The 13,125-nt window shown below is 37.1% G+C and overlaps 1 protein-coding gene across 6 annotated transcripts in view; it reads left to right on the forward strand.

Annotated features, from left to right (window-relative positions):
- CDC42BPA (CDC42 binding protein kinase alpha) overlaps window positions 1-13,125 on the forward strand; it is a 328,646-nt gene that overhangs the window by 155,021 nt on the left and 160,500 nt on the right. The gene's annotated exons all lie outside the window — the stretch shown is intronic.

Here is a 13,125-nt window from a genome sequence, read left to right on the forward strand (position 1 = left end):
TGTCTTCCTATATGTTTGTGAAAATTCTGAGATATTGTATACATAAATAAAAATTGTTTGGGTTAAAATATATTACCTATGGTAATACAGTGCTATGTTACTGTAAGACAGGATGCCAGTGAGTACGATGAAGTGAGCTGTAGCTCACGAAAGCTTATGCTCAAATAAATTGGTTAGTCTCTAAGGTGCCACAAGTATTCCTTTTCTTTTTGCGAATACAGACTAACACGGCTGCTACTCTGAAACCTAACAGTAAGTCAAGCAGTCTGTTACTGATCCTAGTTCTTTGCTATTGGTGGCATCCTTCCAACCAGTGTTCATGAGGACATTTTGATCTAGAGTCAACCAACCCTGACTGGCAGATATAATGAGCAGAAAGTTTGTTTTTTAACTGTGTTTTGGATTGCTGCTACTCAAATCCTTTAATAGGAAATCCTCCAGCTTCCTTTTCTCCACAGTAGGTTGTTAGTTGAAATGTTTCCTCCTTGTATCCTTCTGGAGAATTTTCACATGGAGACTCTGAAGCAAAAGAATCTGATTGCTAAAAGTGAAGACAGGGAGCTGTCAGTCCAAATGGTCAGAAGTGTATTGGAGAAATCCAAACAGTAGTAAGCATTTCCCTGGGATTATATCCTCAAAAGATCCTGCATAATGTCCTTTTTTCTCTAATGACAGCATGTTAATACCTTTTAATTTGCTAGACTAGAAAAACAGATGATTTGAAATGATGTAAATTAGTATATTGCACATGAAGAGAAATATTTTTTATAAGGTCACACTTGGTTCGATGAAGTGAGGCTTTGTGGTTGGATTCAGTGAAGATAGGTTTTATGCAGCTTTATCCAAAAAGTTTTATATCAAAGGCTTTTATTGACTGAAGTGCAGCGATGTTTATGCTGTTCAGCCCTTAATAAAGAAAATTTGGGGGGAACTTTTAGTATTTCCTTGTCCAGCAGGAAACTGATCTTATTGCCACTATAACTTGGTGCTTTTCAAACCCACTCAATTAAAAATAAAGGCTGGGGGGAAACAACAACAACAAGGGAGAAGAATCCAGCTAGAAAAAGAACTATATTATGGGCCAAATTAAAAATTGGTGTAATTCTAGTGAGGTCAGCAAAATTGTTCCCCCTTGGAGATTGAATTTGTACTAATGGCTTGTATACAGAAGACATACTGCCTCTGAGGGCCCAGTCTTGAAGTTCTTTACTCACGCAAAACTCTAGTTAACGTTACTGGGAGTTTTGCCTAAGTAAGGACTGTAAGATCAGGCCTTAAACAGACTTTTCAATACACTTCTGGCTTCCAAATAAGTTTAATAAAAATCAGCATTTTATTCTGTAAAACATCTTTGAATCTCAACTTGTTTTATGTATTAGCAGAACATGGTGGCACAGGATTTGTGATCAAAAAAGCCTTTTGCTTGTGTGACATGCAACACTGATATTGTGGAATGTAATGCTGGTATAACTGGAATTACACCGGGGGGTTAGGGCACTGTTTTTGAAGGTTGAGTGATAAATACAGTCTTAGAAGTTGCTCTGAATCGGGCTATGCACTCAAGAAGGTTGTTTCCATTGACATATGGAATGGTAGGGAGGGGGGTTTTCAACACCTAGACAGTGCGTTTTAGGGTTGACCATTGAAATGGGTGTGTAGTGGGAGGCACCTTTAAAGTTAACCTCTTATTAAGCAAAATCCAGCAGGAGAGTTCCAGGGAGGTTTTTGCAAGTCTGGTTATACTCCCCATCTTCCAGAACCCACTCAGACTGTGTTTTTCATCACAGATGTCATTTGTTTTGGCCTGTTTACTTCCATCTTTATGGATCATTCAATATCAAATAATCTTTCTAAGAACCAGCACTTCCATTAAGAATTTTTTTTAATAAAAATTGGATTATGGCTAGCAAAACAATCAGTCCTCTGACTCAAGGCTTGTCTATACTGTGAGATTTTTTTTGTTTGTTTGTTCACTGACTAGCTGCATGTTGTGCAAATCCGTGCTGTTGACACACAGAAGTGAAGTGGCTTACTCTGGGTTCAAATTAGGGTAAGGTGTATCAGTCTAACTTTTTATATATAATTAAATATTAATTGGGTGAGAGAGAGAACAAGAGAGAGACACTGACTCTATAGCCAATTGGTTGGGGCACTGATGTGGGAGGTGAGTGACCCCGGTTCAAGTACCTGCTTCAATGAATACTTAATTATTTACAAAAAGTGGAATGGCTTTAACAGGCTCATTTTTCCTTTTCCTACTTTAGTGGTATGTTACATTTAATAAAAGGGTGTTTGTGTATAATATGCACATATGTAAGGATATTTTAAGTATGTGCATAAGTGTGTGTGGTGTGTGTGTATATATATGTTTATGTAGGTGTAATTGTATGTAAAATAAATATACAAATTATAACGTTTTTGCTATGCAAAGAGCAAATTGCTTTGATAACATCTCTCATGTTGGACTAACCGGAAGCACTACCATTTTCTACAATTTAAAACAGAACTCTACATGTGTAATGAACTGGCTGATTGACCCTTATTATTTTGTATTTATTTTGAGTGAATTTAGTGCTCTTTAAAGGTGTCTGACAATGGAACGCTTTCTGTTTCCCTATAGATCAGATACAACATAAACAGCATAAACTTTTTGCCAGTGTTCTTCAGGCCTATTGTGAAGGGAGTGCCTCTAGGGATGAAACCCTAAAGAATGTCAGCACCCACTATAAGGCTCTTTTACACTGCTAGATTGGTGTAAATAGGTCTTGGTGTAAATGAGAATCAGAACCTCTAGCCTCTGTTCCACTATTCCCTGTGTCTTCCAGTTCTTAGCTATTTAGGATGTTTTTTAATGTGGAAACAAAAATACAGTAATAATAATTACTGTCAACTTCTTGACATGATTCTAAGCAAGAGACCAGATCATCAGCTCGTGCAAATTAACAGTTTGTCTGATTTACACCAGCTGTGGACCTGGACCAAAATCTTATTGAAAAGTTTGTAAAATAATTTTCAGTGTTCACATGCATCCATACTGACATGATATATGCCATAGTGGTTCCAAAGAGTCCATTATATTCTAGGGAGTAAATGATCCAGAATTTTAATATGGTCTAAATACTTATTTATACTAATGAACATAATAGGTCTAAATAAGCCATTATATCAGCTCACTTACAGGAGCAATTTGGTTTTCTCTTTTATTACTGTCATAAAGAAAAAGATAGGAAATTAAACCACAAAAACCTGTTTCACAGTAACAGAGAACATCACATGCACAAACAAGAAAACTTGGAGATCAGGTTGAAACTCCAGGCTGACATTTAACCTTTTGCTCGTCCTATTGTGTCTCTCAACTGTAGTTTATACATAGCATTGTTCTGAGACCTCTGCAGCACTGATTTCCTAACCACTTGTGAAAATCAAGTCTCATAGCAATAAACATCCTGGGCTGATTTCTGTTTGGGCACCATATGGAACAAGTGGCATACACTTCTTCCTCACCACCAAAAATCCCTCAGATCCTAAGCATTTATAGAAGCTGCAAAAGTAGCATTAGTGTGCCCCTGTATCTGGCCTAAAATAAGCTTTGAGCACAACCCCTTCACATGCTTAATTCCTCCAAGGGAGAATAATTTGCATTGGATTGGAATGCAGGGAGAGCTTTGCATACAGTATGCTGTTGTTTAGTTTGGGCAACCACAATGCATTAACACAGAAATATGGTACATAAAAAACATACTTTACTGATAGCTGCGTCCCTTCCATTATGTCAGGCACGGAGCACTCGTAGAGCAGTCTCATTGTAATTTTCCTGAGAGGCAGAATCAATATATCCAGTTTTTTCCTACTCTGTCATTTTTCTGTGTGCATATCATCTGCCAGAATTTCCCCCATAAGTTGTAAATTGGATAGGAACATTTGTAGAACACGTTGGGATCCAGCTATATGAAAAGTAGTGCATCTGTCTGCCTATCTATCTTTCTTATGCAGTGCCATCACCTTTCTATCTTAGTACCTCCCATAATTATGAAGTGTACTCACAGGTATGTTTATTTCTCTCTTCCTTCCAGTCTGCATGAACCTAGCACTCCTTTGCTTGTTTGTTTTTGTGGTATTATTGTGGTGAAACTAATGTAAGATCACCATCATTGCAGTGTCTAGATGTGTATTGCAAAGAGCCTGCTGTAAAAGTCTGGAGTTTCAGCCTTAACTCGGAATTTCCTTCCTTTTTATTGACTACTAATACTGAGCCCCTATATGTTAAAAGAAAAGGAGTACTTGTGGCACCTTAGAGACTAACCAATTTATACGAAAGCTTATGCTCAAATAAATTGGTTAGTCTCTAAGGTGCCACAAGTACTCCTTTTCTTTTTGCGAATACAGACTAACACGGCTGTTACTCTGAAACCTATATGTTAAAAAGCAATGTGAAAGTTTTGACCACATATCTGCCATTCAAATCAATAGGAATTCCCGGCACAACTTTTGAATATGTTACTCCCTAATGTTGTTTTGGTTGATTTCTGTAATGTAACTTGCATAACTCTTACGTTAAGAGTACCAACAGTACCTTAGCACTCAGGAGCCCCCAAATCTGCTGCGCATCGCAGTAATGATGAAATAATAGTGTAGTTGTCAAAAGGCACAGAAGCAATGTTTATTACCACAGAAAACCAAAAGGACATCGAGCCAGGATAAAGATGATTCTGGGATCAAACTGGAAAATGTGGGCTAATCCTGGTTTAATTCTGTGGTTTTGTTACCAATGGAACCCTCCGCAAACGAAGCCGCTTTCCTTCACAGTCTCACCAAACTTCAAACCTTCTATTTTACTTTTCAGTTGTTTGCCATGTCTGTAATATATCTTAATTTTACTGATATATCTGGGTTTGGTTTAGCTGGATGACCATAGCAACCGCTTGATACAGCATCTTTTGGAATCTTATGAATAATAAGAATAACTAATAAACATTTTTCTGATCTTCTGAGTAGAAAATAAAAACCATGTGTGTTTCTAGAGAAAATGGTACAGAATTTTTAAAGCATTGCAGTGAGTGAGGACCAAGTGTGTGCATTTAGAGTAAAAATGAAAGAGGTAAAAGGCCTATTCTGAAATAACATGTTATAGATATATTGTTTATGCTGCAGGCTTATGTGTATTAAAGGTTTCTACTGTGTATGTGTTTTACCATAATGGGAATTCTTAGGTTAAATGTGTCTGACTGTGTGACCTTTGTTTTGTGTGGTATTCAGATTTCATCAGTAATAGTTCATCTTATTGGGGTTTGTAATTACATTTGCATAATAGATTAAATATAAGAGCTCTGGGTATATCAGCTGCCATGTGCTACTTCACAGAAGGTCAGAGCCAGTCACTTAAATTAGCTTTATGAGAAGGCTTGAAAGCTGACAGTAGACAGACAACAGGCAGATAGGGAACAGAATGCAGCTTAGCGAAGAAACATGATTAGCTCAAACAGAATTCAACAACTGGCAAATACTTGTTTGTTTGTTTTTTTGTTGAAAGCTGTTCCTTTCCCCCCTACAGGGTTTATCACAAGAATGCAGAAAATAGATGATAGTTGCCATTTAGCACTATAATTTTTCTGGCTCTCAAAATAAAATCTTTAACAAAATTAACCCAATTGAGAATTTTGGGGGGTTTTTCTCCCCTAAATTTCTGCTTTTAGTATTTTTAAATAGATCCATTCCATTTTATAAAAGGAAAGACAAAGTCCCTTTTTATATGCCTTGCAAAGGCAAACTTTGTGCAGAGTAGTTAACTGAAATAGTGCCAAAGGAGGGTTTCATGTTAATGTTAAGTCAGTATATTTTTGCAGTGTTCAGGTCAAATTCAGCATTGGCGTAAGTAGGTGCGTCTCCCATTAGCAGTGCATATTAATGCCGTAGCTGAATTTGATCCAGACATGATTTTACGTGCCATGTAAACCCATTGGCTACAGTTGCGAGGTGTATAATTCAGACAAGAATGTGGGCATTTCTGTTTTATTCATTTTTTAAAAAACAAATCATTGTAAAAGAGTTCTTCCCCCAAATGCCAAACTGCACTTTCCCTCTACTACCTTGCTGTAGTCTTCAGATCCATTTTAGCTTCAGATCCATTGATACCTTAGAACAGGGGTTCTCAAACTGGGGGTCAGGACTGTCAGCCTCCACCCCAAACCCTGCGTTGCCTCCAGCATTTATAATGGTGTTAAATATATAAAAAAGTTTTTACTATATAAGAGGGGGATCACGCTCAGAGGCTTGCTGTGTGAAAGGAGTCACCAGTACAAAAGTCTGAGAACCACTGCCTTAGAAGAAGAGAGATAATTCATACAGGCATTTTAGATTAACTAATCTTTGTGGTTTTGTTTAATGAAAGCAGATATCTAATTGTTCCCATCCCTGTGACATATTGATGATAACCATCATTTATTTTCTAAACATTCAGCTATTCCACACTGAAAGAGGAAATAATAATTTCAGATGAACTTGAGACAGTGTATAGGAAAATGTGTATTTTTCTTTAAACCTATAAAAATAAGTATTTTATCTGGCCTAAAGGAAATGTTTTCTCACTTATGCAGAAATATTCTTTTTCTCCACCAAATATTCTGGTCACTGGATTCATAATACAAGAATTGTAAGAAGCATTTTTATTTTTAACAAGCAATAACCTGTTGGCAGCCATTTGGCTGGTAGTGAATTCTGAAATAGTGTGTATCACAACTGGGGCTGAGTTGGAGGCACTGAATATGATTTTTGTCTCCACACCTTAAAAACAGGAGGGAAGTTTCTAATTATTGAAATTCTAAGAGTTAAACATTATCTAGAGCTCTGCTAATACAACACATGTGGCCTGGGGGTGGGCTTTGATTTTAAGTAGCTTTTCTTGTTTCTGTGCTTATTATAAGGTTGAAGCTTGAAAATGGCTCCTCCCTGCCCTGCAGAAGATACTTCTCAGTTTAATTTCTAGAGAGGGGGGCAGAGCAATGCTCAAATCTCAGCCAGTGAATAACGGCTAATCCAATAATCCATCAGGTGATGATGGATCAAAAAATCACTCAACCCTATAAAAGCAATTGGCTAAAATTATGGTTATTAAAATAGTTCAGAAACACACCTACTTCAGAATTACCTACTGCTATCGCGGAGGACACTTTCTGTGTCTCTGTCATTAGAAATGTAGTAGACAAGTAATTCTACTTAAACATGACAACGACAATGAGATTAACAGAAGGCTAAGTGATTCTGAAAATAGCATCTTCATCCTAAGAGTGGCCTGTTACTTAGACACTAATGTCTTTTTTTCCTGTTCTTTTGAATATTTAATTCTTTTGTTGTTTTTAATGTTCATATATTGTTTTTTAAACTTCTATTTTTGCTTTTACAATATTAGTGAATACTCATTCAATACTGTCTCTATTCAGCACTACTGAGTAGTAGTGTGGGTCTCTTTAAGCAACCTCACTCATATTTTCTCTCCCATTTTTATACGACATTCATCACACTGGTATCTAACTAAAACTTTTCAAATCTACTATGTATTAATCCTCTACAAAACATTTAGTAATGCTAGTAATTTAGTATCACCTACTACATTTTCTCAGATTTTTTTTTAAATTTCCCAATATTTATTCTGTCACACGGTCTTAAACAGTACATTAGTGACTTGAGAGTCAATGGGATTTATGCTTTTAAGTCACTTAAGTGCTTTTGAAAATTCTACCCAAAATGCCTTCCACACCTACTGTACTTAATTAGTCCTTTTCCACTAGGCGATCATCATGTTTTGGTTTTTTTCAGAATTTTAAAGACTCAAAGAAATCATCATCATTGTGTTGTTTTATTTGTTTGTTTGTTTTTAACTTCAGGTCATTGGTTCTTAAACTATTTGTTCCTCCTTTTACAATACCTCCTTACATCCTGTTACATAAGGACAGCCTTGCACAATTCTACTTGTCCAGGGGAAGAAGCTGTTTTTAATGGGTATATTTTCCCCTTATAATCATCATTATAGTAAAAGGTGAGCAAGTAGATTTTGTGCTTGGACTTGAAAATATTCATGACAACTTGGAAAGACTGCTTAAACATGAATTGTGAATGTAAAGCACAAAAATCAAACATGGATTGGTAAAATTGGACTGTGGGTGAAACTTGGGTGAAATCATGTCCCCAGTAATCTCAGTAGTAAATGACATTTAGAACATGAGGCATTTGAAACGTTTACCCTTTCTTTGCATAGGTCTCCAGTAGTCTAAGTTCTTTGGCTCCTGTTTTTAATGATGCTGCTTCAGGGACTGTTAGTGACCGTGTGTCTATTGGAGAAAACATTTCTGGAGTGTGGAGCTGGCCTGTAAGGATAAAGTACAGGAAGTGCTTTTTAATTTTTTTAACTTCACCTTGTTGTTCATGTTTTTATTGTAATTGATGAAAGGTGAAATCAAATTCCTAATGCCTTTTGGCCACTTAGTATTTCAGAGCTCTTCTTGCAAGAGTAGGGTTTTTAACAGGGCAGCAAGTTCTAGGACCCTGCATTAGTAATACAAGGCTTCTCTGCTGAAACACCCTAACATCTAGTGTTAGAACTGTAAACAATGGCATTACTTTCTGTTATTTCTGCTGACTCATGCTGACAGGTCTGTCTGGACTGGCAAAAGGGATGTGCTTTTCAGTTGTGTTAGCTCAACTGAGTTAGCTCAATCTTTTTAGCTGGCCGAAGCTTTACAATCACCTTAAACATATTCATTTGAAAAATGCATCCATTTTGCTTTTTGCCTGTGATAAACTATCCAGAGCAATCAAGAGACAGGGAAAGAGTGGTCCCCATGAAGAATATATTTCCTAGATCTTTCTCTGCTCCTTGACTTTGTTTGGAAAATTGCATCACTGCTTCTCAGTGACTTCTTCCTTGACTGTTCAGATATTTTGAGAGGTCAAATTGCTAATGATGAGTGTGTTTTCTTCACAGAGCCCAGGGGTTCCCCTTTAACAAACACACAGATTAGGTAACACTGTTTCAAAAGATTTGAAAGGCAATGTGTTTGTGTCTAGTGACTTAACGTATCTGAGCTGAGTGTTTTTTTTAAATTACATTTTTGGTTTTCTTAGCAAAGATCGTTATATGAGTGAATTAAAAATAGGTAAGTATTATAGAACCTGCTAGAGATTATAGGTATTACATTCCAAGAAGCATAGATTTGTGACCTACATGATTAGGCCTGGGTTAAAAATCCAGAACTGGCAACAAAGTAATGGATTATTTTTCTCCACTTTCTTGTATACCTTATCTCACTTTCTTTTACCTAGAGATATGACATCTTGACATTCTTAGTGAATATTGACTGCCTTAGAGACTATTTAAGTAGTACATTTAAAATACACTTTGGATGAACCTTTCAACATCTGTCAGGCGGTGATTTGGATAGCCTGGGGCTCAGAGTTGGGAATGGACTTGTAAATTCTAATATGAAAAGCTTTCAGAAGGATGATGGGGAAATAAATGAAAATCCCGTACAGAAGATTTAGAAGCTTGGAATATATTTTAACTTGGTAGTTTATGAAATGTAAAGAAACAGTGGTGAATATATTCATCAAGGACATTTTTTCCAGTTGCGTAGTGACACAGAAATGGAGATATGTCATTTACTTTGTTCATTTGAAAACTTTATGTTTCTAGGGAAAAGTATATACTCCATATGGAGCTCTTCATTTCTTTTTACTTTACCCTCTCCCTTGTGGGTTCTTATGTCATGGCCATGTTGCTCTCTATTGGGTAGGACTCTTAAGAGGGACCCGTGGGCATTGAGCAATGAAAGGCTGTCTTTCTCCTCTACCTTGGGAAGCAAGAGGCCTGGATCAACTCCATGTTGACAATGGAGAATTTTACTTTTAGGCACTAGACTTTCTTAATAATTCATATGTTTCATGTGGAATCCATAAAAAAGATAAACTTGTTCGTTTTAAATGTGAAATAATTTATGTTCACTATACTTTATATATTTTTTAATTTAGTAGCTTTACTTTTCTTTAGCTGCCTAGTTTGTTAGTAAGCTTCTGTTTCTTTTGTTGCTTTTAGGTGAAAGGTAACTAAAAAGAAAAACAAAACACCACCACCTAGTTATTCACAAAAAAAGAATCATTAATAGCTGGAAAATTAATAAATGTAATGCCATATTTGCAGCACAGTAAAAAAATAAAAAAAGTCATCAAGTTTCAGCAGGAAAAGAAGGCTATCATAAATTTAGTTTGATCACCAGAGATACATGGCTTCTTTGCTCTATAGTGTTCTACTTTTTATCTGCTAACTATGGATGATTCTTTCTCCCTAGTAAGCATTTAACCTATATACTGTAAATTGGAGCATACTTATTTAGAAGACATGTTTGCAAAGAACCATGCCTTCATGTCCTATGTTATATATCAGTAGTCCTTTCTGCCTTCCATGTATATTTGTCACTTGATAGCTTTAATGACCTTGACTCCATTAAAAGGACAGGAACATAAGAAAGGCCATCCTCGGTCAGACCAAAGGTCTATCCAACCCAGTATCCTGTGTACCAACAGTGGCCAATGCCAGGTGCCCCAGAGGGAGTGAACCTAACAGGTAATGATCAAGTGATCTCTCTCCTGCCATCCATCTCCACCCTCTGACAAACAGAGGCTAGGGACACCATTCCTTACCCATCCTGGCTAATAGCCATTAATGGACTTAACCTCCATGAATTTATCCAGTTCTCTTTTTAAACCCTGTTATAGTCCTAGCCTTCATAACCTCCTCAGGCAAGGAGTTCCACAGGTTGACTGTGCGCTGAGTGAAGAAAAACTTCCTTTTATTTGTTTTAAACATGCTGCCCATTAATTTCATTTGGTGGCCACTGGTTCTTATATTATGGGAACAAGTAAATAACATTTCCTTATTCACTTTCTCCACACTACTCATGATTTATATACCTCTATCATATCCCCCCTTAGTCTCCTCTTGTCCAAGCTGAAAAGTCCTAGCCTCTTTAATCTATCTTCATATGGGACCCATTCCAAACCCCTAATCATTTTATTTGCCCTTTTCTGAACCTTTTCTAATGCCAGTATATCTTTTTTGAGATGAGGGGACCACATCTGTACGCAGTATTCAAGATGTGGACGTACCATGGGATTTATATAACGGCAATAAGATATTCTCTGTCTTATTCTCTATCCCTTTTTTAATGATTCCTAACATCCAATTTGCTTTTTTGACTGCCGCTGCAGACTGCATAGACGTCTTCAGAGAACTATCCACGATGACTCCAAGATCTTTCTCCTGATTAGTTGTAGCTAAATTAGCCCCCATCATATTGTATGTATAGTTGGGGTTATTTTTTCCAATGTGCATTACTTTACATTTATCCACATTAAATTTCATTTGCCATTTTGTTGCCCAATCACTTAGTTTTATGAGATCTTTTTGTAGTTCTTCACAGTCTGCTTTGGTCTTAACTATCTTGAGCAGTTTAGTATCATCTGCAAACTTTGCCCCCTCACTGTTTACCCCTTTCTCCAAATCATTTGTGAATAAGTTGAATAGGATTGGTCCTAGGACTGACATCACTAGTTACCCCTCTCCATTCTGAAAATTTACCATTTATTCCTAATCTTTGTTCCCTGTCTTTTAACCAGTTCTCAATCCATGAAAGGATCTTCCCTCTTATCCCATGACAACTTAATTCACGTAAGAGCCTATGGTGAGGGACCTTGTCAAAGGCTTTCTGGAAATCTAAGTACGCTATGTCCACTGGATTCCCCTTGTCCACATATTTGTTGACTCCCTTATAGAATCATAGAATATCAGGGTTGGAAGGGACCTCAGGAGGTCATCTAATCTAACCCCCTGCTCAAAGCAGGACCAATCCCCAACTAAATCATCCCAGCCAGGGCTTTGTCAAGCCTGACCTTAAAAATATCAAAGGAAGGAGATTCCACCACCTCCCTAGGTAACGCATTCCAGTGTTTTACCACCCTCCTAGTGAAAAAGTTTTTCCTAATATCCAACCTAAACCTCCCCCACTGCAACTTGAACCATTACTCCTCATTCTGTCATCAGCTACCACTGAGAACAGTCTAGATTCATCTTCTTTGGAACCCCCTTTCAGGTAGTTGAGAGCAGCTATCAAATCCCCTCTCATTCTTCTCTTCTGCAGACTAAACAATCCCAGTTCCCTCAGCCTCTCCTCATAAGTCATGTGTTCCAGTCCCCTAATCGTTTTTGTTGCCCTCTGCTGGACTCTTTCCAATTTTTCCTTAGAAAACTCTAATAGGTTAGTAAGACATGATCTCCCTTTACAGAAACCATGTTGACTTTTGCACAACAATTTTTTCTTCTGTGTGTCTGACAATTTTATTCTTTACTATTGTTTGAACTAATTTGCCTGGTACTGACGTTAGACTTAACGGTCTGTAATTGCCAGGATCACCTCTAGAGCCCTTCTTAAATATTGGCATTACATTAGCTATCTTCCAGTCATTGGGTACAGTAGCTGATTTAAAGGACCAGTTACAAACCATAGTTAATAGTTCCGCAATTTCACATTTGAGTTCTTTCAGAACTCTTGGTGAATGCCATCTGGTCCCAGTGACTTGTTACTGTTAAGTTTCTCAATTAATTCCAAAACATCCTCTAGTGACGCTTCAATCTGTGACAATTCCTCAGATTTGTCACCTACAAAAGATGGCTCAGGTTTGGGAATCTTCCTAACATCCTCAGCCGTGAAGACTGAAGCAAAGAATTCATTTAGTTTTTCTGCGATGACTATATCGTCTTTAAGTGGTCCTTTTGTATCTCGATCGTCCAGGGGCCCCACTGGTTGTTTAGCAAGCTTCCTGCTTCTGATGTACTTAAAAAACATTTTGTTGTTAGCTTTTGAGTTTTTGGCTAGCTGTTCTTCAAACTCCTTTTTGGCTTTTCTTATTACATTTTTACATTTAATTTGGCAGTGTTTATGCTCCTTTCTATTTACCTCACTAGGATTTGACTTCCACTTTTTAAAAGATGCCTTTTTATCTCTCACTGCTTCTTTTAGATGGTTGTTAAACCATGGTGGCTCTTTTTTAGTTCTTTTACTGTGTTTTTTAATTTGGGGT

Source organism: Chelonia mydas, chromosome 3, assembly GCF_015237465.2.
Source record: "Chelonia mydas isolate rCheMyd1 chromosome 3, rCheMyd1.pri.v2, whole genome shotgun sequence".
Lineage (NCBI taxonomy): Eukaryota > Metazoa > Chordata > Testudines > Cheloniidae > Chelonia > Chelonia mydas.